Genomic DNA, 23,369 nt, shown 5'->3' on the forward strand with positions numbered 1-23,369 from the left:
GAAATAGAAGCTATTATAATTAATAAGTAAATATACCTGTTCCTATTTACATACAAATTCAAGTTAAGGAAAAACCTACAGAACCTACAGCACTCATAACCCAGGGATTGCCTATACCATGTAATAAAGATAATGCAAGTTCTGGACTCTAGAGTAAGGTTTTTATTTGTATGTATTGATTAATTCTTCACAATAATTCCATGAAGTAAGTGGTAGTCTTCGTTTCATTTTTATTTTTTTCAGTAAAGAAACTAAAACAAAGCAGAGAGTGTTCAGTAACTATCCTGAGTCATGCAGCCAGGAAGCTATTGTTCAGGCACTTGAACCCAGAAAAGAATGACTTTTGAGAATTTGCTCTTAATTACCACATTTCTCTGCACATAGGAATTAAGCATCTGGAGATTCTCTAACAAGAGGCCAAAAAGACACATATACAAGAATCTCATACATAGCTCACCTCTCTTGCATTGTTTCCCAAAGCATGTCCCCCTAAAACGTCACTCCACAAAATGCTGACTGATTCTGCCCCTCGCTGCAGATGAGCTAGGGAGGAAGCCAGCCGGCCTGGATAAGATTGTAATCGCACAGATATGTCTTGTTTGGGGAAAAGGCACAGTGTCAGGAGAGGAGAATAGATGCTCTCCATCCATGGGCGACACCCTTTCCACTTCATGATATACGGACACCAAAGACACTGTACATCATGGTGACATGCACTTAAACTTAAAGCTGGTCCAAGCGCTTCTGTGTTCCCCGGGGGAGCTGCCATAAGCTGTGATCTATGGACAGGGCCCAGGGCTGCTCTCTGCTTGGGTTTGTTCTGTTTAGAGTAGTCCTTCCAAATACAATTATTGCCTTCACTACAAAGATGCATTTCTTGGGGAAAAAAAAAGTGATATGCATCAGGAGAGCAAGAAATAGAAAAAAGAAAAGGAATCTGGACCTTGTAGAAATGGTTGTCTAAAATAAAGTGATATATTGTAATCAAAAAGCATCATATGGGGAATCAAAACACATGGCTTCTAACAATTTTCCCAAATCAGCCTCTGTGACCCTGAGCAAGTCATTTTTACACTCCGGATCTCTGTTCTTTCATACGTAAAGTCTAGTGGCAAAATTAGACCTGTTCTTTAAAGTCCTTTAAACTTGTTTTATAAAGCAAATTCATTGTTACTTTTAATAGTTAGAGTCCATGTCTTATCCTTCCTTTTTTTTTTTTAAATTAAATCATAGCCGTGTACATTAGTGCAATTATGGGGTACAATGTGCTGGTTTTATATACAATTAGACATACTTTCATCAAACTGATTAACTGAATTTTTTTAGTTATTGTGTTAAGACATTTATATTCTACACTTAGTAGATTTAACATGTACCCTTGTAAATGCAGCATAGGTGTGGTCCTACCAATTACCCTCCCTCCACCTATCCTCTCCCCTCCTTCTCCTCCCCCTCCTCTTTCCTCTCAATCTTGGGCTGTAGTTAGGTTATACCATTCATATGGAAGTGTGGGTTCTTATAAACTTGTTTCATAGTAGGGCTGAGTATATTGGATACTTTTTCTTCCATTCTTGAGATACTTTGCTAAGAATAATATGTTCCAACTTCATCCATATAAACATGAAAGAGGTAAAGTCTTCATCTTTTTTAAGGCTGCATAATATTCCACCACATGTATGGTGTACATATACCACAATTTATTAATCCATTCATGGGTTGATGAGCACTTGGGCTTCTTCCATGACTTTGCAATTGTGAACTGGGCTGCAGTAAACATTCAGGTGCAAACATCTTTGTTATGAAGTGATTTTTGGTCTTCTGGATATATACGTAGTAGAGGAATTATAAGATTGAATGGCAGGTCTATTTTTAGATCCCTAAGTGATCTCCAAACATCTTTCCAAAAGGAACATATTAGTTTGCATTCCCACCAGCAGTGCAGAAGTGTTCCCTTTTCTCCACATCCACACCAACATTCTTTTTGAGGTCTCCCCTAGCTAATACAAGAAAGGCAGAGAGGTGCTTAGTAAATACTTACTGATATAAGAGAGGGAGAAGTTGGTTATATAGTCACACAGAATCTAGGAGCCAAAGGATCTTGACATTCAGTCTGAAATATGCATTTGATAAATCTGCCTCAAATTTTTTCTAGACTTACTAGAGTTATTTTTATGAAAAGGCAACAGACAAACAAAATCCCCTATATTGTGCTTAAACATAGTTATAAAAATGAGGTTCTTGCCATTCCCAAGTGATGGCCTGAAGTCATTGTTATATTCATTGGGGATTGATCATTATTGCTCTGCCCAAGATATTACTGCAAAAAGCAAAAACATCATTTTTCACTAGTCAGACCAATAAAAATGCTAGAGCTATAACTTTTAAAAAATATATTCTTTAAGTCCTGGAGTTTGCTGGAGAAGAATGTAATTAAAATAGCCGTTCATCTTACCAGTTCTATTTTATAAAAGATGATGATGCAATTTAAAATACAATTTTAACTTTTATTATAAAAAATGCAGTTCACCTCTCCAAGGGAGGTACACTGATTTTTTTTTATAAAATTTAAAATTTAAACCAATATATACAAGTGTTTCACACCATACCATGTCTCATGACAAAGTGGTTTCTTGAAATGACCCTCTTGATGGTCTTATAGAGTTTTTGTTTGCTACTAAACTATCCTCATTTTCTAATCCCCAGCACCAACTAGAATGTTTTTAAAGCAGCTGATGATTTGAGGTCATATCCTTGACCCTTGTGTCTTCCTTGTAAGAAGACTTATTTATTAAAGGCATTTGTTGTACTATTAAGTATTGAAAGTCATGTTTGGAATGTTTGAGACCAACTCTGAAATGAAAATATGATGTGAAACATGTATGTAATTAAAAATGTCCTTGTAGTCACATTTATAAAGCAGAAATAAATTGGTATCATTAAATTTTGTGTATTTTTTTATATATATATATGTATATATATACACATAGACACATAAAACTTACCCTGCTCTCTCTATAAGATTTTAATTCTAACATATAATTAGTATTAAAAAACAATTAAATATATTACATTTATTTTCATTCCAAGTCTCTTTAAAATCAGTGCACTTTTTACACTCACACTCACACCTCAGTTCAAACTTGCCTCATTCTACGTTTCAACTGCCTCAAGGGGCTTATGGCTACCATTTGAGCACTGCTCCAAATAACAGCTCTTAAAAGGAGAAATACTACATCCCACATTTCTTTATTGGCTATTTTTTTTTTAATTTCATTTTGTCTGACCTATTTATTTTAAGCATTGGATCAACTCTGAGATTTCTTCAGAAATCAGGGTTCAGTACAGGGTTCAGTTTTTTCCCCTTTGTGTGGATAGCTGTATATCTGTTCTTTTACATTCTTTCCTGTTCCCATTTTGACCAACCATTCTCAACAATGGCAGAATGGCAGATACCGGATGTTTCCAAATTAGAGGAAAAGCAAAGGACAAAGGGTCTTTTGCTATATTGAATGATTAATCTCTCTCTCTCTCTCTCTCTCTCTCTCTCTCACACACACACATACACACACCTCTCCAATTTTCCCATGAATGACAGAGTGGTTGAAAGTTGCCACAAAATCCAGGGATTTCCTTCAGTTCAAGACACTAGGAAGCATCGAGAAATATTTTATGAATGTCTACTACAAACATGGCCTTGTGCAGACAGCGAGCAACAGCAAGAAGGAGACTTGCTAAAATGCTTTTAGATGGTTCACTGGGAGACAGAAATTTTTGCTAGATAATTGGTAAGAAAATAGATAGTTGCATTCAGTGTTTATGGATCTGAAAATAGGCTACATACTCATTGGGAATGAGGTAATTCCAGGCAACTAAGATGGTGAATCTAATACTATGTAGCCATGTACACTGTCACCTGTGCATGACACTGCCATTCAAATGACCCCTGGATCCTGCTCACATTCCTGTTATATAAGCATGGTGGGACTTAGTGCATCTATTGACAAATCAGGAAGCCAACATCTCAAGAAGTTTAGCAACTTCTTCAAGGTCCTCCTCTGGAAAATGTGAGATCAAAACCATGGGATCCCTTTTCCCAGCCCTTCATTAAAAAAAAACAAAAACAAAACCAACAAGCAATAAAACTCTTTCCTGTAACTATATTTGAAATGTGTGTGGGTGACTTTGAGATTTAATAATATTTAATTAGTCAACACGTTTAAAAAGTACAAATTGTTTCACCTTTTATTTCTCCAAACTAGATGCCCACTCCTAAGTGCATCTTAACTTAGAAACATTCCCTGGTGAAAGCACCCTCCTTTGGAAGATACTTCCATTAACCCCTTTCCTGCTAGAGAGGTTCTCATAGTATTTTGAATGGACACTCTTGAGTGTACTCACCTCCCAAGCCAGGTGAAGGTGCCCCTCCAGTCTGTCCCTCCACTGGGTTAAGGAGTTCAGAGTAAGAACTGAGAACAACCTTGTTCCCTGCACTGCAGCACTTGTAGTGATCCTCATATAGAAAAGTTCAATCCCAGGGTGGATTGATGGACACTGATTAGGAGTCTGGGCAAATGAGACTTTCACTTTGCCATGACCTTCAGTTGCTCAGTATGAACTCTCCTATTCCCTGCCAGTAGATTCACAGTCCCAATGTGCTTGTGTTTGGTTTCTGGAAGGCGTTTATTGAACTCCCCACTTCTCCTACTCTCCAGGCAAAGACAATGCACAGCACAGTCAACTTCAGCAGTAGATCCATCCAGAGGTCTGCTGCCTTCACCTTGAGACTTCTATGCAGCCAAAAATACTATCCTACAATAAGACTTTTGATACAGATTCTTGATAGCCTTGTTGAAAGAGGGGTGCTCTAAACACCCAACTGAATTTTGATTCAGGATTTGGTTATACTTCTTCTATCATTCTGTGTAAATGTGAACTAGCTTGTAACTGGCTGAATGACTGCACAAGGGCTGCTATTCAACACATTGGCATTAACTAGAAAAACAATATCTGGTAGCCTGATGCAGAGGTCTGCCCTTAGCCTTGACCTGTTCATCATTCCAATCACTTTTTATTTGCAGATTGAACTATTATTTGAAATGTGTATCAAAAAGGTCATAGCCCTGAAGTGGCGGTATTGCTTGGAGTCATAGAGTAAGAGTTAGGAGCATAAATGGCAGCAGAAGTACATTTTCTGGATCAGAAAATGGAAATTTCCATGACTACTAACTGAATAAGACCAGTTCCCTGCAGAGTGTACAGGCTCAAACATGGGAATGTAAACAGAATGCCCAGTGGGAAGATATACTTGGTAATTCTTCAGGTGGACATGTGAAGAATGCATCTCTGTGTGCACATCTCTGGAGCTGGCTTCTCTGCCAGCTCTCTGCATTGTATTCGGTGTTGTTCTCTTTCATACAGCTCTCCAATTAGAAACTGTCTCCCTTTGCCCTACACTCAATAGACAACCAGTTGTGTAGGTCTGGACCTCTGCAATGACTCACACATCTGATACAAACAAGGGAAAATGACAGAACTGGAGCAAGAAATAAAGTTCGGAAAAGCTCTACATATGATTCTGATAACTCACTCCCTTTGCCTGGGTTAAGAAACACGGTATTATGAAATGTCGTCTCTGCAGAGACCATTCCTGTTGAGGGGGCCAACCTTTAACAAACACATTTGGGGCCTGTAATAATACGAGTAAAAACAGAATCTTGAGAATCAACTAAAACTCCAACATGTACTTCAACCACCCCTGAGATTTGTAAAACTATTGTAAACAGGAAATTGTGTAAGGGATTTTTAACCCTCAACCCAATTAAAGGTTAGTGTGAGCCCCTGCTACTCAGAGGTGATGGGATTTGGGAATTCATATCACAGTAAACAACATCAGATGGAGATTTTCCCTCTGGTTATTATTAATGTGTTGGGTTCCAATGCAGTACTTGGGGCTGAGGAGAATGCACAACAACACTCCTAGCCCTATACGCTAATATATGGTTGTACTAACAAAGACCTCAAAAGAACTCAGATGTCTAAGGAAATGGGAAAGAGGATGTCTTGAGGAGGTGATGTTAGAACATCTGAGTTCAGCTGGACACAGTGGCTCACACCTGTAATCTTGGCACACTGAGAAGCCCAGGTGGATGGATTGCTTGAGCTCAGGAGTTCAAGACCAGCCTGATCAAGAGCGAGACCTCATCTCCACTAAAAATAGAAAAACTAGCCGGGTGTGGTGGGCATCTGGAGTCCTAGCTACTCGGGAGGCTGAAGCTAAAGGATCATTTGAACTCAAGAGTTTGAGGTTGCTATTAGCTATGATGTCACAGCACTCTACTTAGGGTGATAGACTGAGATTCTGTCTCAAAAACAAAACAAAACAAACAAAAAACAGACTATCTGAGCTCTGATATTCATAGAGAAGAGAAAGAGATTGGAAAACACCTCAGACCTAAGGCTCGTGAAACCTTTCTCTATGTCACCCAGCTGGTGGTGTTGAGTAAGGCAGCAGCCACAGCCCATGTCATTTAACAAACAATGTAGGCTGATGGACAGCTGGGAAAACCTTGGCAGAGGCTTGGATGCTGTATTTGCAAACACTCACCCCAGGCTCAGCCGTTATCTTGGATATACCATTCTCACCCCTGAAAGATAGATGAAGCTGACACTCATCCAACTTCCTTCCACAAACGCAATTAGCTTCACAATGAAACCAGGGCCCACTGCTGCTGAAAAGTCTATTACCAGAAGGCATTCTTTCAGTCATAGAAGTCATACAATGACAAGATCCCATTTTATTTCTAGAGAGTGTTGCTTGAAAGAATTAGCATTGATTCCTGGATGCTTTGAAATACACATAGCCCCGCCTACCATAATATTTCAACAACAGGATTAACCAACCCCACTGTGGTAAGAAACAAGGGTCCCTACACTGAATTCCATGGCTCCATGAATCAGACTCCTTGGAAAAGCTGGTAGAGTGTGTCCCACAGCAGGAAACTTTAACTGGGGTCTCAACACTAACTTATCTGGCAGTATAAGACCTGGTATCAAAGTAGTGCTTTAAAATGCCCCAAATAAAATGCATAGAAATAAAAAGGAAACTTATAATTTTAAAAATCTACTTCTATACTCAAGTACCATGGGAGCTCCAAAGCTCCTAGAAGGGTCTCTGGTAATAAAATAGTCTGAGGTAAAAACACATCGGGAATGCCCAAGTATGTATATATATATATATATATATATATAGCTAAAATGATGGCTTACAGCTCATTACACCTGATGGACCACAGGTGACCTCAATAGGTATATGCAAGAGAAAGAAACTGTGTTCTGCATTCTAAGGCCACCAAGAGTTGAGGTGAGAAGACAATTGCATCTGGAAGTGGCCGAGAGAATCCTCTGTGAGTGTAATCCCCACCTGTAAAAGGACCAGCTGACTTCTGTGGGCCACCTGGCTAATGAACAGGAGGAAAGAAGAAGAGCAGCAACTGGATCTTACCTTTAACGTAAGGAGGTCCCACCGCACCCAGGACACAAATAACGAAAAACAGAGTCTTGGAAGCTTGGGAAAAATAAGCTTCCATGGTTCATCCTGTGTATCAAGCAACTGTTTACATCAAGTCCTGAGCCGGAGGCCCAGCCCACACAGTTTATTCCTCTGTGGGTAGATGCTTAGCCACTGTGGACAAGTCTGATGACAAGTGATCCCAGGTGGGAGGCCCCAGTAACCAGCGGCACCAGCCTCCGGAGTCCTATCTGCACTATTGCAAACCCTGTCAAATTGATGGTGTTGTCTACGTGGCTACGTTGCTCATCATGCAACTTGGTCCAAAGTTTCCATTTCCTGGGACCTATGTTCTTGCACTTGTTTTTAAGGCCGTAAAGTCCTCTTAAAAAAAAAAAAAAAAAGAATCCCTGCTGTCCCTCTTTTTTTACTTATTTATTTATCTAAATTCCATGTATTTCCTGATGTTCTATTAAAGCCACTCAAAACAAACAAGAATCATAAAAACTTTCCTTTATCTTAGGAAAGGTAACTTCATCTCCCTAAAACAAAAGTCAGTCCCTTTACAGTGACCCCCAGCACGCGTATTTTCCTGAATTCCGCCTTTGCTGCGTGAGTGCTCTAAGGAGATGCTCAACTGCAAAGCCGTAAACGGCTTCCCTGAACACTGAGCATACGCTTTCTGCTATTCTTCCCCCTCCTCTCTTTTTTTCTGTGAGTTTGGCTATTGAATTGCAATGACCACTGTTTCTTTTTAAGGCACTTTATGCTGCTTCCCATAACTGTTTATTTTTATCATCTCTTTTCATTGATAGAAGCTTCTGGAGTCCCCGCCCCAGCCTTTCCCGCGATTGTCTCTCCCACAGTGAAGCATGGTGATTTCGCACAGTACCTGGTCAGAGACTGGGAATAAGGAGCTATTATAGCTCCATTTGAAAACTGTGGAAAGATCAGAAGTCATTCTCAGATAGTTAAAGGCATTTGGTCTGAGATTAAACGGCATGAAATGGAGCATTTGGGTCATCGGATAGATGTACCAAATAGCAAAATACAATAAACAGACTGCAGTCTTCCCATCCCAAAACTACTCAGCAAAGGAAGCACTTTGCATGGCAGCTGCGGACACTCAGAGACGGTTTTATTTCTAAATATCCTGATTAATCTTTCAGCGCCAGGGCTTAGGGATGCTCTGAAACATCACTGCCCAGTGAACTTCCGTAAACTGTCATCTTGGTCAAGGGTGATATAATCTATACATTGCTGATCTGTTTACCCTTAACCTATCAAATGATTGCTTGGTGGAAGCTGTTCTGGGTCCCTGAAGCTCTTGAGCTATTTGAACAAGCTATTCTGAGCTTCTGTTTTTCTGTGGGAACAATAGAATGCAATTGACTATTGGCTACTTTCCTGACTGCCAGCTAATGTGGTCGTATTTTAGAATCAGAGATCGCACAGGTCAGGTCACAGGCCCACTCTTTTCCTCATCTTTCTAAATTACTCCACATATGGAAAAAACAATGTGGGACCCCACATGAGTACTTTACTAAGCAGTAGAGGGTGACACAGGAGCCTCACTGTTATGATCTGGCCTCAATCATGTCTACATTCTGCATGGGCCCCTGGACGGGAGAGCTTGAATGCCCAGGCTTCCCTGACGCTTAGCTTCTGTATCCCACTGGAGTCAGTGGCTTCTGCTGATGCCACAGCTCCTCTTCCTCCCTCTCTTCCCATCAGTTATAAAGTATTTTTTCCATTAGAAAAATTTTTTTGGGGGGAAACCACTTAGTCTATGTACCCTTCCTTCTACAAACTGGTAAAGTCCATAGAAAATTTAAGAATTTCTGCCCTACCCCAACACACCACAAGACGGAAAAGGCATTTAATGTCTGAATCATAATGCTAAGTCCTAGCTTGCTTCACTAAAAACTATGTGCTCATGAAGCAGAGCAGCTGGGACCTGGGGCAGATCAGTGGGTCTTGCCTGTCAGCCCAGGTTCAAAGAGTTGGGGACGAGAAACCATCCTGAGCCTTGCAGACTCCTGCATTCCACTTTCCACAACACTGCAGTCCAGGAAAGGATGCCTCAGCATCCCCTGCGTCTACAAAGAGGACAAGGAAAGGAGGTACAAGGAGCAAATGTTATTCACTTTTTATTTTCTTTGAAAAGTTTTTTAATGATATTTTCAGAAAACTTCTGAGGCCCAAATGGCTATATCCAGTGGTCTGCATGCTGACCTCACAGTAGATCTTGAGATCTGATAACATTTATCTTTTGATAGATAATAGATGTTATATCTTTGTTTGAGCTTCACGTTGCCTGTATAGTAATTCGAGGACACTGTCCAGCTAAGAAAGGGTGTGAGTCAGGAAATCAGAACCCAGTAGCAGAGGGGAAATATGGGAAAGAAAAGCTCTCTGCTGAGAGCAGACACACACGTCATCTCTTTGGTGTAGAGTGTGTTGAAGGAGATGGAGAATGATGTCTGCAGGACTACTGCTGGACTTGATCTGTACATAACAGAAATTCTGATTATTAGGTCCAGCAAGGCTGCATTGAAATAAACCTGTGCCAACTGTTAAATGTTTTGTGCCCACCTCCACCTCCACCCTTCCATTTCTGGCCCAGAACTGCCCAGACCCTTTCCGTTGGGCTTTCCCAGCCTGCCCTCTCTTCAGCATTTGCTTCCACAATTGATTCATGTTAGTTGGCATGAACAGGATAAAAGTACCTGCCACATATTCCTCACTGTGCAACCTACTGGTTATACCAACATAGATATTTAAATGAATGAAGTGTCATGATGGAGTCCTCCCTCCATCCCACCAGCTGTGACACTGGGCAGTTACTTAACCACAAGGAGGAAAGCCTTGTTTCCTTATCTGTAAAATAGGATGATAGTAATACCTACCTCATTGGGTTATCGTAAGGATTAAAGGAGATAACACTAATGCTTAGAAGAGTTTCTTGCACATCTTAAGCCTGTGATACATGTTCGCTACCACCATTATTTTTATTAAATGATTATGGTTTAACATGTAACATCTCCCCAGGGAATTTAAAAGGATTTAAGTTATCAAACCCACAAGTCTTGGGCTTTAATGGAGAAATCCCCCAAACCTTATAAAGCCTATAGGGCTACAGATTCTGTACTTTTTCACCACACTATAACCCATCTGTCCACGTTTAAGCTTACTAATGAATCTGTGTCAGAGATTAATTTTGTTTTCAGTTCCATCTCTCAAGTAAAGATAGTTGGTAGTTTTCAACATCATTTGAGAATTTGGGGGCTGCGGCCCACCTGTGAGTGCGTGAGGTCATAAATGCACAGAGGAACATTACCGGAGGCCGGCTTCACATCTCAGGAAGGAGTATGAATTCCTTTTTATGTGAGAAAGTTCTTTTCCCATTATTAATGAATATTTTTAATCCTGAAAATATCGCTCAGACTTAGTCATGCATCACTGCACTCATTTTGTTTAAACATTTCAAAAAAAAATCATTTTAACAGAGGTTAATCCTTGCTTTTGATTTCCTTTTGAAACAAAGAAAGTATAGTGTTCTTAGTGGAGGCACTATCAAGATTTTCACTAAATATCTATCAAATGGTCACAGATCAATACCAGTTTCAGCCGGAACATCTGTATTGGTGTCTGCAGTGATTCCCCTCATGTGGTCATTCATTTGTTTATGAATTAATTCACCTTCAGTACCCATTTGGCCAAGTGAGGGCACCCAAAAGTGGTAAAGGCTACAAAGAAGAAAAGCTCCATAGGAATACTTAAAAATTAAAATAATTGAACATTTTAATAGAAAGAGGGTCATTGTAAAGGTAATACCCAGACAAATTAAAGCCATTTTGTTACAGAAGGGAATGCCTAGAACTATGAGGAAGAAAAGTATCATATTGCAAAATTCAAGTTAAACATTTTGAATTAAAATATACTGGCCAGAGGTGGAGGCTCCCACTTGTAATCCTAGCACTCTGAGAGGCTGAGGCAGGTGGATTGCTTGAGCTCAGGAGTTTGAGACCGGCCTGAGCCACAGTGAGACCCTGTCTCTACTATAAAAATGAAAAACTGAGGCAAGACGGTTGCTTGAGCCCAAGAGTTTGAGGTTACCGTGAGCTCTGATGCCACAGCACTCTACTCAGGAAAACAAAGTGAGACTCTGATTGCATTAAAGTACACAGCTATGATTTAATTTAAAAAAGCTTTAAAAATAAATAAATAAATACCAAATATACCATACATGACAGAAAAACACAAATAACAGATTAAGAAAAATGGAGATGACAAATAGTTTCATGTTTTTAATATATGCAAAATTCCCATAAACCATTAAGAAAAAATAAACTGCATTCAAGGGTCTCTCCTAATTCTTTTTAAATATTTGTACCCTATTGTCAAACTGTTGCATTATTTCTAGTCATTGGCCAAAGTGTTTGCAATAGCAGAGTCAATACGGGGGATGAAGTGGAAGAAAAAAAATGTGTCTGGTTTAGAGCAAGTATGTGTTGATTTCTTTTTGAAATGCCGGATTTTCCATGAAAATATTGCTTGTTTCCATTCAGCAATTTCGTCCATCTTAGGACCATTCACAATTTCTTTCCTAGATATCAAAGTGTTGTTCCACCCACCAGCACAAGTGCATAAGGCTTCATATGAAGGAATAGAGGTGCTCAAACGCTCTCTCTCGTGGAAAATTTTCCTCTTCAAAAAAGTATGCATTATTAGGCCTCCTCCCTGCCTTGAATATGAGTTAGTTATGAATTTTTTTTTTTTTTGCTGCTAAACTCATTTCTAAATCATTAACCCTTGTGTGCTCACGCATGGCGTCAGTCACTGACATCATACTTCAAACTCATCCAATCCCCAGCTTGATGAACGCCAGGGAGAAAATCAGAGCATTGCTGGCACAGAAGAGGAGTATTAGAAATGAGACACAGGAAGGGCAAAAGCAAACTGCATAATTTTGGCCTGGGCTAAGAAGCTCGTCCTTCCCCAAATCTGACTTCTCTTCCCTATCACTAAGTTCTAACAGCTTTCTGAAGAATGGTGACTTATGGCCAAGGAGAAACTAATTGTCGATGCCGGCTGGGGTTTGGAAAACATAAAAATTCTCCTTGTATTTGTGTAGTCATCATTTTCCAATTTCCTCTGATCCAAGTTATTTATGAGCTTTTTAGCGTGGTCGGCACAGGACTGAGTACAGCCCCTAGAAAAATGTGGTTATAGACCTTGATGCCTGCTGGTTAAAAATACATGGGGTTCTTATAAATACACAGACACTGCCTCTGGTCACTCACAGGGCTATTATCCAGACGTGTCCCTGCCTTACCTGGAGGATGTTGTTCTCAGATTACTGACTTCATTGTCCTTTCTCTGACCACATAGAAAATAAAAGAAAAAGGCAGCAGAAGGAAATGAAAAGTAAGAGACCACCCATTAGCCTCACACAGTTCATAAAGAACTCAGGAAGAATAGAAGAGCAGATGATGGGTAGAGGGGCTGTGGGGACGAGGTCTAAGAGGAGAGTATTAAGCCACGAGAAACTCTGGCCACATAATCAATGGAAATGGGAGTATATCACAAGCAAGGAGAGTAACAGTGACAGTGAGTGAAACTCCTCCACTACATAAATTACGTTCTAAAATGTTTTTGAAATATTTTTTTTCTTTCCCACTTTACACTCATCTTGAGGAGAATCAATTTTAAAGTAAAATAGTAGAAAACTTTCATTTTTCTCAGGATTATTTTAACATATATAAGAAGTGGCAGCACCAGGTCTGGCCTTGTGCATGTGAAAGTCATGGGGCTCCATGAACCCTGGCCTTGAGCCAGCACAGCCAGCAGCTAGTGGGCATGGTGCGGCTCTCACTGGCTTATGGTTCTTAGGGCACACATTACCCAGTGTATCTCCACTTTAAAAAGGGCATGGTTCAAGGGGGTAAATAGTATCTTGGGGAACAGAAAAAATCACAAGTTCCTAACTAAGTGCCTGCTACATTTTGCATAGTGTCCTAGACATGGAGAATGATTGGCCACCAACACCAAGTCAACACCGGCTTAGCTTTGTGCAAATACACTTTAGAGGGAGCATCAGCTGATGACGTTGATGGTAATTGCTATAAAGGAGCCACAGAAAGGTGAGTAGATAAGGAGTCATGTGGGACGTTGCCATAAGTAAGTCAGTCAGGGAAGTCTCTTCAGAATGGGTGACATTGGAGCAGAAATCTGAATAAAATGAGGACACAAACTTGTGGTATCCAAAAGAGCCGTGCAAGCAAGAGTCTTCCTCCTACTCAAGTCCACAGATGCAAATTAAAAGATGAAAAGTAAGAGAGAGGATATGTATCCTTAAGCATCTTGGCAGTATGGATATGGCACCCTTTAAAGGGCAGTGAAAGCTGGTTTAATGCAGACACGATTCAGAAAAGTGTAGAATGAGTTAAGGCTAGCCAACAAGGCATTGGCCACCAGAGGACTAACAGCAAGAGAAGTCATAGCCCCTGGAGGATTGGAGGGGTGAGGTCAGTTATCAGAATCGGGGGTGGGGGAGAGAGGGAGAGAAATAGAGAATGGCCAGACAGATTGGCTGCTGACTGGCCAATAGAAGTTCAGTGTTCAGTATAGGAATGCACTTGTCTCAGTCTGTTTATGCTTCTATAACAAAATACCACAGACTGGGTGATTAATAAACAAAAAAAATTTATTTCTTGCATTTCTGGACACCAGAAACTCCAAGATGCAGGCAGCAGCACTTGACTTCTGGCGAAGGTTCATTCCTCATGGATGATGGCATCCAGGGCATCCTCACAGGGCAGAAGGTGGAAAGGCAGAAAAGGACTCAAGTTCATTCCCTCTAGGCCTTTTATGAAGCACAAATCCCTTCAAGAAGGCAAAGCCCTCAAGACTGAATCACTTCTCCAAAGGCCCCACCTCTTAGTAGCACTGCAGGAGGGGATTAAATTTCAATAGATGAATTAGGGGGGACTTCAGACCACAACAGCAACTCCTGCCAACTAGTAACCTCCCAGGAAAGGAGCAGGTAAGGAAACCCCTCACCCTCTTCCTATTTCTACTATCTAATCTTATGCTGGCACCTCTGTTGTTCAAACCCAAATGGAGTCACGGATAGAAGAGCAAAAGTGACAGTTAGAGAGTAGATCAGGGGAACCGTGAAATATTTAGCACAAGCAATGCATAAAGCGCATATTACTCAAAAGCAAACCTCTGAGACATATAATGCTAATATTAAAGATCATGGAACTGGAAGTGGATGGATTCTGATGGAAGGGGCTAAGAGTCTTGGATCCTTGGACAGAAAGGAAGCGGTGCTGAGAGGCAGCAGCGAGAGGAAGCCAGACAGAGGAGGGAGAGAATCCGAAAGCCCACGTCATTGTCTCTGCTCACAATGTTTCCCAGAGCCGGCTGTCGGAGGCGGTGAGGGGAAGGTGGAGAGAGACCACGACTCTATAAGCCATGTTATTTCCAGCCGCCTCTGAAGCCTTGGGTTTTATCTCTGATCTGCAACGTGCTGTCATGTTCTGTGATTGTAATAATAGCAGCAGAGATAAGCACTTTTGAAATAGATCGCTGTGGAGATGAATAGACCGGATGGCTTCATAGCGCCTTTCCCGGTTGCAACTTTTATGTTAACTACTTCTTCTAAGGCTACATTTCCTTCGTTTCAAACACACTGAGATATTAACAATAAGAGGAAAATTTTTCTTACCTGAATTTTGATTAAAGTGATGGGGAAATATGATCTACCTCCACTGGTTAGAACAATTAAATTTCAAATAAAATGTAATTACCCCCCATGAAATGACTATCTCTAATTAAAGTATGTACGCACAATTTAAGTTAGCCACACAGCATTGACCTCAAACAGAACTCTTAATCCTTTCTCCTATTGACTTATATAAAAATCACTGGAACTACTTAGGAAACACATGTGTTCTAGAGAATAAAGACTGAGCCATGTAACCCAGGCAAGCCCCAGATACTCACTTTGCCAGATGGAGTTAGTCCAATCCTGAACATGTATCAGGTACTTACTATGTATCAGGACAAGAAACTAAACCTAAAAGAGTCTAGCCTTAACTGACTCAATTAACAGCAACCAGGGAGAAGAACTTGCAGATTCTGTGTCCTTTATTGGTGTTCTTACATTGCATTTAACCACGTTGAAATTTCACCTTTCATTTCTATTCCTGAACAGATGAGGAGGACCCAGGAATTTGCCCACAGGGGCCAGCCAGGGGATACAAAAGTGTCTCTTAAAGGATAAACAGCATGGATAAATGTGGCCTGTGAGAAGCTGAAGAAAGCAAGCTCCCACTAGAATAGCCACATCCCATTTTTTGAAAGCTAAACCATCAGCACGTTATTAGCTGAAGTGTACCTGTGGCTGGCTTCATCCTGAAATCTTCCAGTTTGCCCACCTCGGAGTTCGCGTTTCTTAGGAAATGGTTCTTTCTCTGCAACTGTGCATGTTTCTAAGTGAAGCTTTCCCTGCTTCCTCCCTCTCTTCCTCCTGTATTGTCGGGTCTTGTTGATTTATTTGACTTCATGCTTCTCAGCACCAAAGTCTTTTGCTGATGCCAGCAACTTTTAAGGGTAATTCATTTTCAAAATGTCTGACAGAAAGAATGGTAGGATAGATCATAAGGATTTGCTTGGGGTTCCAAAGTGCTCCTGATGTTTAAGTAAATTTGAACACCTAGAAGGGTAGAGTCCAGGAGAAAACTTGCCACTTGATGTCCAGTAGTGCTGTCAAGTAAAAAATAGGTCTGTCTGTGTGTTCAACAAGAAGTAGTAACAAGAGAGGAAGGAAACCAAGCTTACCGGGCAGGGACGTGAACCCTCATGATTTCACATTTCTGTACGTAGCTTGTCTAGGCTAGAGTACCATGACTGAGAGATACAGCTCACGTGTGCGACAACTAAACTAATGCTTCCGAGACAATCAGACCTGCACACAACTGTAACTACAACCTACCTTTCTAGAAAGATGTGGCTATTTTATATACTATTGAAGTGATCAATTGAAATATGGAAAGAATTAAGTTTTCCTTAGACATTTTCTGTCACGAGAATGAAATGAACAACAGAGGCCTAGATCAAGTTCGAGAGACTAGTCTGTAATCCATACAGACATACACATATACTACCACTCCTCAAACACCTGCAAATGCTTAATCCCCAATTTTTACAAACTCAACATTTAAGCAGGGGTTGAAAAATTTATCATGTATGAAATGGCATCCTTGAACATTCATGCACAGTTTTATTTTAACGCAAATACTTTGGATTTCTCATATCAGCATAGGTGTCTTCATATTTCAATGACTTTAAAATAATTGAGTAGTACATACTGCTTGGTGGACAGAAAGACAAGACCAGAGGTTCTCTCTCAGTTTTATCTTCAAAACACTGATGAATTAGTTGAGGGTTAAAGGGCTCGAATACATGTATAACAAAATGATTAAATTTGTAGGTATAAATGTTAAATAAACAGGATAAAAAATAAGCATTATTCTTAGTCCAAAATACTGAAGATGCTGTGAACAAGTTTCTCCTCATTATTTAAGAAACATGTTGTAAATACCTATGCCCCCAGCAGAGTGTTTGGTTGTTAGGAACTTGTTGATAACAGAAAAAAGAGAATTTAGTATCAAAGGGAACAAAGGGGAGCATATACCCTTTTGTTTGTTTGTTTGTTTGTTTGTTTAGACAGGGTCTAAATTTGTCACCTGGCCTAGCCTGAAGTGGTGTCATCATACCTCACTAGAACCTATACTCCCAGACTCAGGTAGTCCTCCTGCCTCAGCCTCCTGAGTAGATGAGACAACAGGTACAGAATACAAATGCCAAGCTGGTTCTTTCTCTTTTTGGTAGAGACAGGGTCTTGCTCTTGCTTAGGCTGGTTCTCAAACTCCTGACCTCAAGTCCTCCTCACACCTTTGCCCACCACAGTGCTAGGATTATAGGTGTGAGCCACCATGCCAGCCTATACTTGTCTTTACACGCGGATATTGCTTGGTTCAGTTGAAAGAGAATCGGGAGAACATTCCAGAATCCTGTAGCAGGTCACACAGGTGGGAATGAATGAGTGAGATGCACTCATCTCACTCATTCATTAAAATGGGCAAGCGGTGTGTTTGTGAGAAGTCACAGTCATACTGCAGTTCAGCTCCTTGGATTTGATCCTCCCCCCACTAAAAGCCACTGTTTACATGATCAGAACTTGTTGAAAGTCCACTTTGTGCTCTCTTTGCTTTCTGCCTCAGTGAATGCCAAAGTGAAACAATGATGACACTATTCATAATGACTGTTGATAGTGACATACACTGTGCCTTTTCAGTACCTTATCTCATCTTGGCATCTAAATAAGCCTTGGGAAGAGAATTACATTATTCTCTTCCGATTAGGGAAAAAATGAAAAAGAAAAGAAAAAGAGGTTCACCTCCATTCACACAGACCTGGGAGCGTGCATAGATGGCCCGATTTCTAACCTAAGACTCCACTTGGAACAGAAAACAAAAATCACAGGAGGAATGTGTGTCAAAATCAACACATATTTTTATAACTATCACAGAGGTTACATAACAAATTTGAAAATTCAAATGAAAATTGTTTTATATTTTTTTAAAATTTTCTCTACTCTATATGTAGAGGCTGCACTCTGGGAAATCAGAGTATTCCTCTCAGGTAAGCAGCTGGTCTGTTCTACTCCAGAAACAGCCACAAGGGCATTTCCCATTCTGAAACCTCCATGTTAATCTCATAATCCCCCTTCCTGAGCCAGTTAGTGTATCTCCTTGGGTTGTCACAATACATGTGAGCATTGGGACAGAGGGTTATCAACGTACAGATCCCCTTGATCTTTATCCGAGTCTTATCTGGCCTAGAACCTTATTAAGCTCTTACCGATATAAATCCAAATAACATAGTGAGAGGAGGGGACTGCGGGCAAGTCCATTCAATGACAATAATTAGCCCAGCCCAAATTCTTGTCACTGGGTTGAAGTAAGGATTTATTGAAATATGTGTGTGAAAATTATATTATAATTGTCATGAAGGAAGAGGGATAGGTTGATATGGGAATCCACAGTCCTATATCTCCAAGGAAATTGAAGGATTTCATACGAGATAATAAAAAGAGGCATTGCTACTTTTTATTAGGAAAGAAAGCTAGTTAGAGATGCAATGAGTGAAATTTTCTATGTGATAGAAGTCATTCTTTTTTCCCCTTATCTTTATTTTCTTATTTTATAGAAAGGGTCAATATCAAAATCATGATAGTAGGTGAATAAATACATTTTAATTGAATACAATGTATTCTGAGAATACTCAATGCTTGCATCTTGAATAAATTAAAGCCCCTGAGTTTCCTAATGCAGAAACTAAACTTAAATTTTAACACCTGCCCTACCTTCATCAGTAGGAGTCTTAAGGATATACAGCCTAAATTTCACCATCTCCCAAATCTCTCCATTAGCCTTTGGCAAAATTTTGAGCACAGGTTTATATGACACCAGAAAATATGTCAGGACCAGCTTTCTCCTCACCTATGGGAAGCAGTGGAATTTTCATTGGGAAACAATGTGTGAACTTGAAACACAAGGTTGATGTGCAAAGAGCAAACTAAAGGGAGAAAGACATGGAAAGGAGCAAGAGAGGCAGAAGGAGAGAGAGAAAGAGAAAGTGAGGTACAGATAGATCAGTCCAGGAGGAGTAAACCCACGTAAATACACAGGCACAGATAACGTCTCAGCAGGCAGCATGTGGGAGACTTGATTTTCTGGTTCCACTGTCAATCCTTCCCCAAGCTGCCAAGGTCTTTTCTCAGAGACAGAAGATGTGACCCTATCACAATAAGGTCATACACCCAGAGACGTTATATCACCATTTTTAATAGTAACACTGAAGATGAAGTTGTAATCTAAGAGTAGCAAAGAGAGATTTGGTTGCAAAGTGACTCATGGATTTTTTTAGTGGGAATCACTCGGTCGTTTCATATTACTGTTTCACGGTCACCAGATTTAATATCTTGATTTTCCAGAGAATCTCAGACTATCAGGAACAAACTATTACCAGCTATTTTCATTGGGGACTAAAATGGAAAACAGAATTCTGCATTGTATATTTTCAGTAAAAGACGAGTCTAGTGAAATTAATACATGAATTGATACATCTATTCATTCTCTTCTCGAAAGAAATACAGTAGAATCTCTGTGAGATGACCACCCAAGAGACTATAACAAACTGGTCAATATATGGAAGTGGTCAACATAGGGACTAGAGCCACTATACTGATATGTATGTGTGGTGCATGTCTGGTGTATAAAAATTAGGTCAACTGGAGGTGGTTACTGTACAGAGGTGGTCAGCTTTGGTGATTTTACTCTCTCTCTCTCTCCATATATATATGATTAATCTGCTGAAATTCAGAAGATACTTATTAAAGAGAGTCAGAATAAAGATATTAGTGTACACTGAAGCACTGTAAGATTAGACCTACCAAGGGTGACAGGAGTAATAGCTAACACCTACTGAGTGAGCTAAGTACTAGTTGAAGGTCTTCTTATGGATTGATTCACTTGGTCCTTCATAAAAATCTTATTGGGGTAAGGCTTGGGGCCTCCTTGCTATTCCCATTTTACATGTGAGTAAATGGAGTTCAAAAAGATTAGTTTGCTTGACAAATGTGATACATCTGATAATTTAAGGTAGCTACTCTGGCTACCAAAGCATCCTGGATACATATTACCAAACTTTCTGCAAATTTCAAAGATGAAACCTGGAGCTCTTGACAAATTCCTTAGGTGGTTCTTGCAGAGCCCATGCAATGATGCATGCATTAATGTCCCCTGAACTTGGGCCCATCCACCACAGCTGTCCAGTGGGACAGGAAGCATAGTTCTTACGTTTGTCTTGGTCTGCTCACCACCCAGCACAGTTAGACCTTTAGTTAATATTACAATTTATAGAATGGATGAATCAGTAACACCTCTGATGGAATCAGATATTTAGGTAGCTAGAATTGGTCTGAAACTAATTCTAATGTAGTGATGGGGCCAGGGTCTGAAAACTCCTGATCACCCATATAGTTTCCTAAGGAATACTGTAGAGGAAGGCAACTTTCCACCTTTACCTTTTGCTTTTTGCTTTTCCTAATTTTATTCTAAGTGTTCTGCAATGATTGTATTGTCACCATCTCACTTAGCCGAGGAAAGCCACAGAGCCCTCATGATTGCTTTGTTTTGTTTCTCTTTAGAATGTAATATGCTTATTGACTTGTAGACTGGCTAGATTTCCATAGGTAATCTTTTGCAAGACTTGTATTTGCATGTCATCCACATAGGGGATCCATTTAGAATCATCACGAATCGATTTGCTAGAGCTTATGTTTTTTTAGTCTTCAGAATTATATTCTAGGAAAACAGAAAACACGTTCCCTCCTGCTGTATGAAATATGCAGGAGACTACTCTGGGTCACAATGCTCTTTTGCTTTCGCACAGATGCTGAAAAGCAAATTCTCAGCTGGTTGGTCTCTCTCTCTCAGAAGGTGTGCTTCACTAATAACGGTGTATGGGGGAGCATTGCCAGCTCAAAATATAACAAGTTAAACTGTGTGTTGTATTAGCATTATTCTTAATGCTAATGTAATGTCTATCCACGAAGGCGGCATTGTTAGATTGTTAGTACTGTAGATTGTAATGACAAAAGGAATTAGATGGGTTTTCTATGTTAAATCAATCATTAAGCAGCGCTATAATTATTTGCTGTTGGGAATGTTCTTTTTTCTATGGTAAAATTGACACAGTCTATGAAAGTAATTGCTGTGTTTTCATCCTAGGGCCCTTTAAGATTAGAGTCTGGGAGGAAGATGTGGCACTTCTAATCCTTCTGACATTTCAGAGGGACTATCCTGGCAGGAATAATATCACATCACCGTGTAATTAATCAGTGCATTTTCCTGTGGTCTGTGAAACTCGTGTTTCCCTCTGCGTTTGAGAGACAGAGGGGTGGCATGTTCCTACCTTCTGTAGCTTTAATTACAATGTGATGTTGGGTCCAATTATATTCTTGGCCAATTTGACCTTTTCAGGTTGCATATTCAGACCATTTCACTGACTCTGGGGTTGAAGATTTTAGGCATAAATGTATGAGGCTTTGAAATCCTTGGATACCTGCTTCCCTCATTTTCCTGTGAATGAGAGCGCCTTAAAGAGTATAAGATGGTAATGATGACATTAAATTTAAAAAGAAAAACCTTTATTAGCGGAAATGGCATGCTTTCATCTTTCAGATGAGAAGGCCAGCACAGCCGGAACCCTTTGTTGAAGCGCAGTCATGCTCTCCCTGCTCCTCTCTTTCTCTCTCTCCCTCTCTCCTCTCTCTTGTTTCTGTTTGTCAGTCTCTCTGGTCTGAAATAAAAGTACACAGTCTATGTACCTGCATATGGAAGTGGGAGAAAATAATCTGTTTACTCTGTGGATAATTTACCTCCTCTTTCCCTGATATCATAGGCTGGTACCTGGGCTGCAGGCACAGAACCTCGTGGGGCTTCCGTCTTCCACAGAATTATCATTAACATTAGTGTCCACAAAGGTGAATGAGGGGTTTTTATTCTCAAAGTAATAGAGTAGGTGTGGGAGATACACAACACAAAGATACATGTTCTGCTTTCCCCAGAAAAATATGATTGAAACAGGTAGCTAGAGTAGAAAAGAAAATGTGATAGCATCGTAGGAGTTGGGCAGATGAGAATTCAGAGCAGAACTAAAGGGCATGTGCATCGGGTACTCAAAGATGCTTTCCTGGAAAGAGTGAGATCTTTATTTCAACCCATTCTGTAGAAAATGAGGAACTAGTGGAAGTTTTTAAATAGAAGCCTACCATATTAATAGTGGTGAAATAGCAAAATTAAAGTAGTTGAATATTAAAGGTAGAAGGGAGAGGGCTGGTAGGCTGCCTGCTACAGACCACTTTTTTCTTATTAGTTATGAGCAAGGTGGTGCCCTTTGGATTACAGGTATGAATCTGAAAAATTAAAACTTTCTACTGACTGAGAATTGAAAGTGAGAACTCCACCAAATTCAGGGGGCACTCTGAGTGCCCTTCATTAGAAAACTCTTCAAAACATTAAAGTCCCATGCTGAATGAGTGATATATGTAAACATTGTTTGTGTGTTTGTGTGTGTCTATTGAATACAATGAGGACTTTTATTAATTTTATTTTATTTCTTCTTATTCTCACAACTCAGTGAAGTGGTTAATATTAGCTTCCCTTTATAAATGTGGCTACTAGGATCAGTTCTTCAAATCAAATAAACCAAATCAAAAGAGAGTGACAGAGACAGTACGTCCTCAAACCCAGGCCTTCTGATTCCATTTATCATGTTCTTTCCACTCACAAATTTCAATCTGCAAGTAGGAAAGGTAAATTTATTAAGTCCCTACATACAAATGTGAAACTTTTCATCATTGGTTATTTCTCAAATCTGTGCTTATGAGATAGATTGGGAAGCACAAATATGGGCTTAATTGTGGTTCACGGGGTGACAATGCACTGTGACTGCAAAGGGGTCTTGTCTGTGGCAGGTGCTACTTAATGATTCATCATCTATTAAGGCAAGGCCATGGAGAAACACAATAAGGCTGTGATTTTCAAGAATCGTAATTCAATTTTTCAAGGAAACAGAATAGATAGCGTGGGCTATATGAGAAATTCAGAAAATATTTATGACATTTTATTTGGTTGACTTTTATTCATTGGGTTGTTTTTCACTCTGCTACCCCCTCCGTTAACCTTCTGAGACTCAGAAATTTCCAGTGTATGTATATTCA

The sequence above is a fragment of the Otolemur garnettii genome, unplaced genomic scaffold (genome assembly GCF_000181295.1).
Source record: "Otolemur garnettii isolate 467f Iridium unplaced genomic scaffold, OtoGar3 scaffold00012, whole genome shotgun sequence".
Lineage (NCBI taxonomy): Eukaryota > Metazoa > Chordata > Mammalia > Primates > Galagidae > Otolemur > Otolemur garnettii.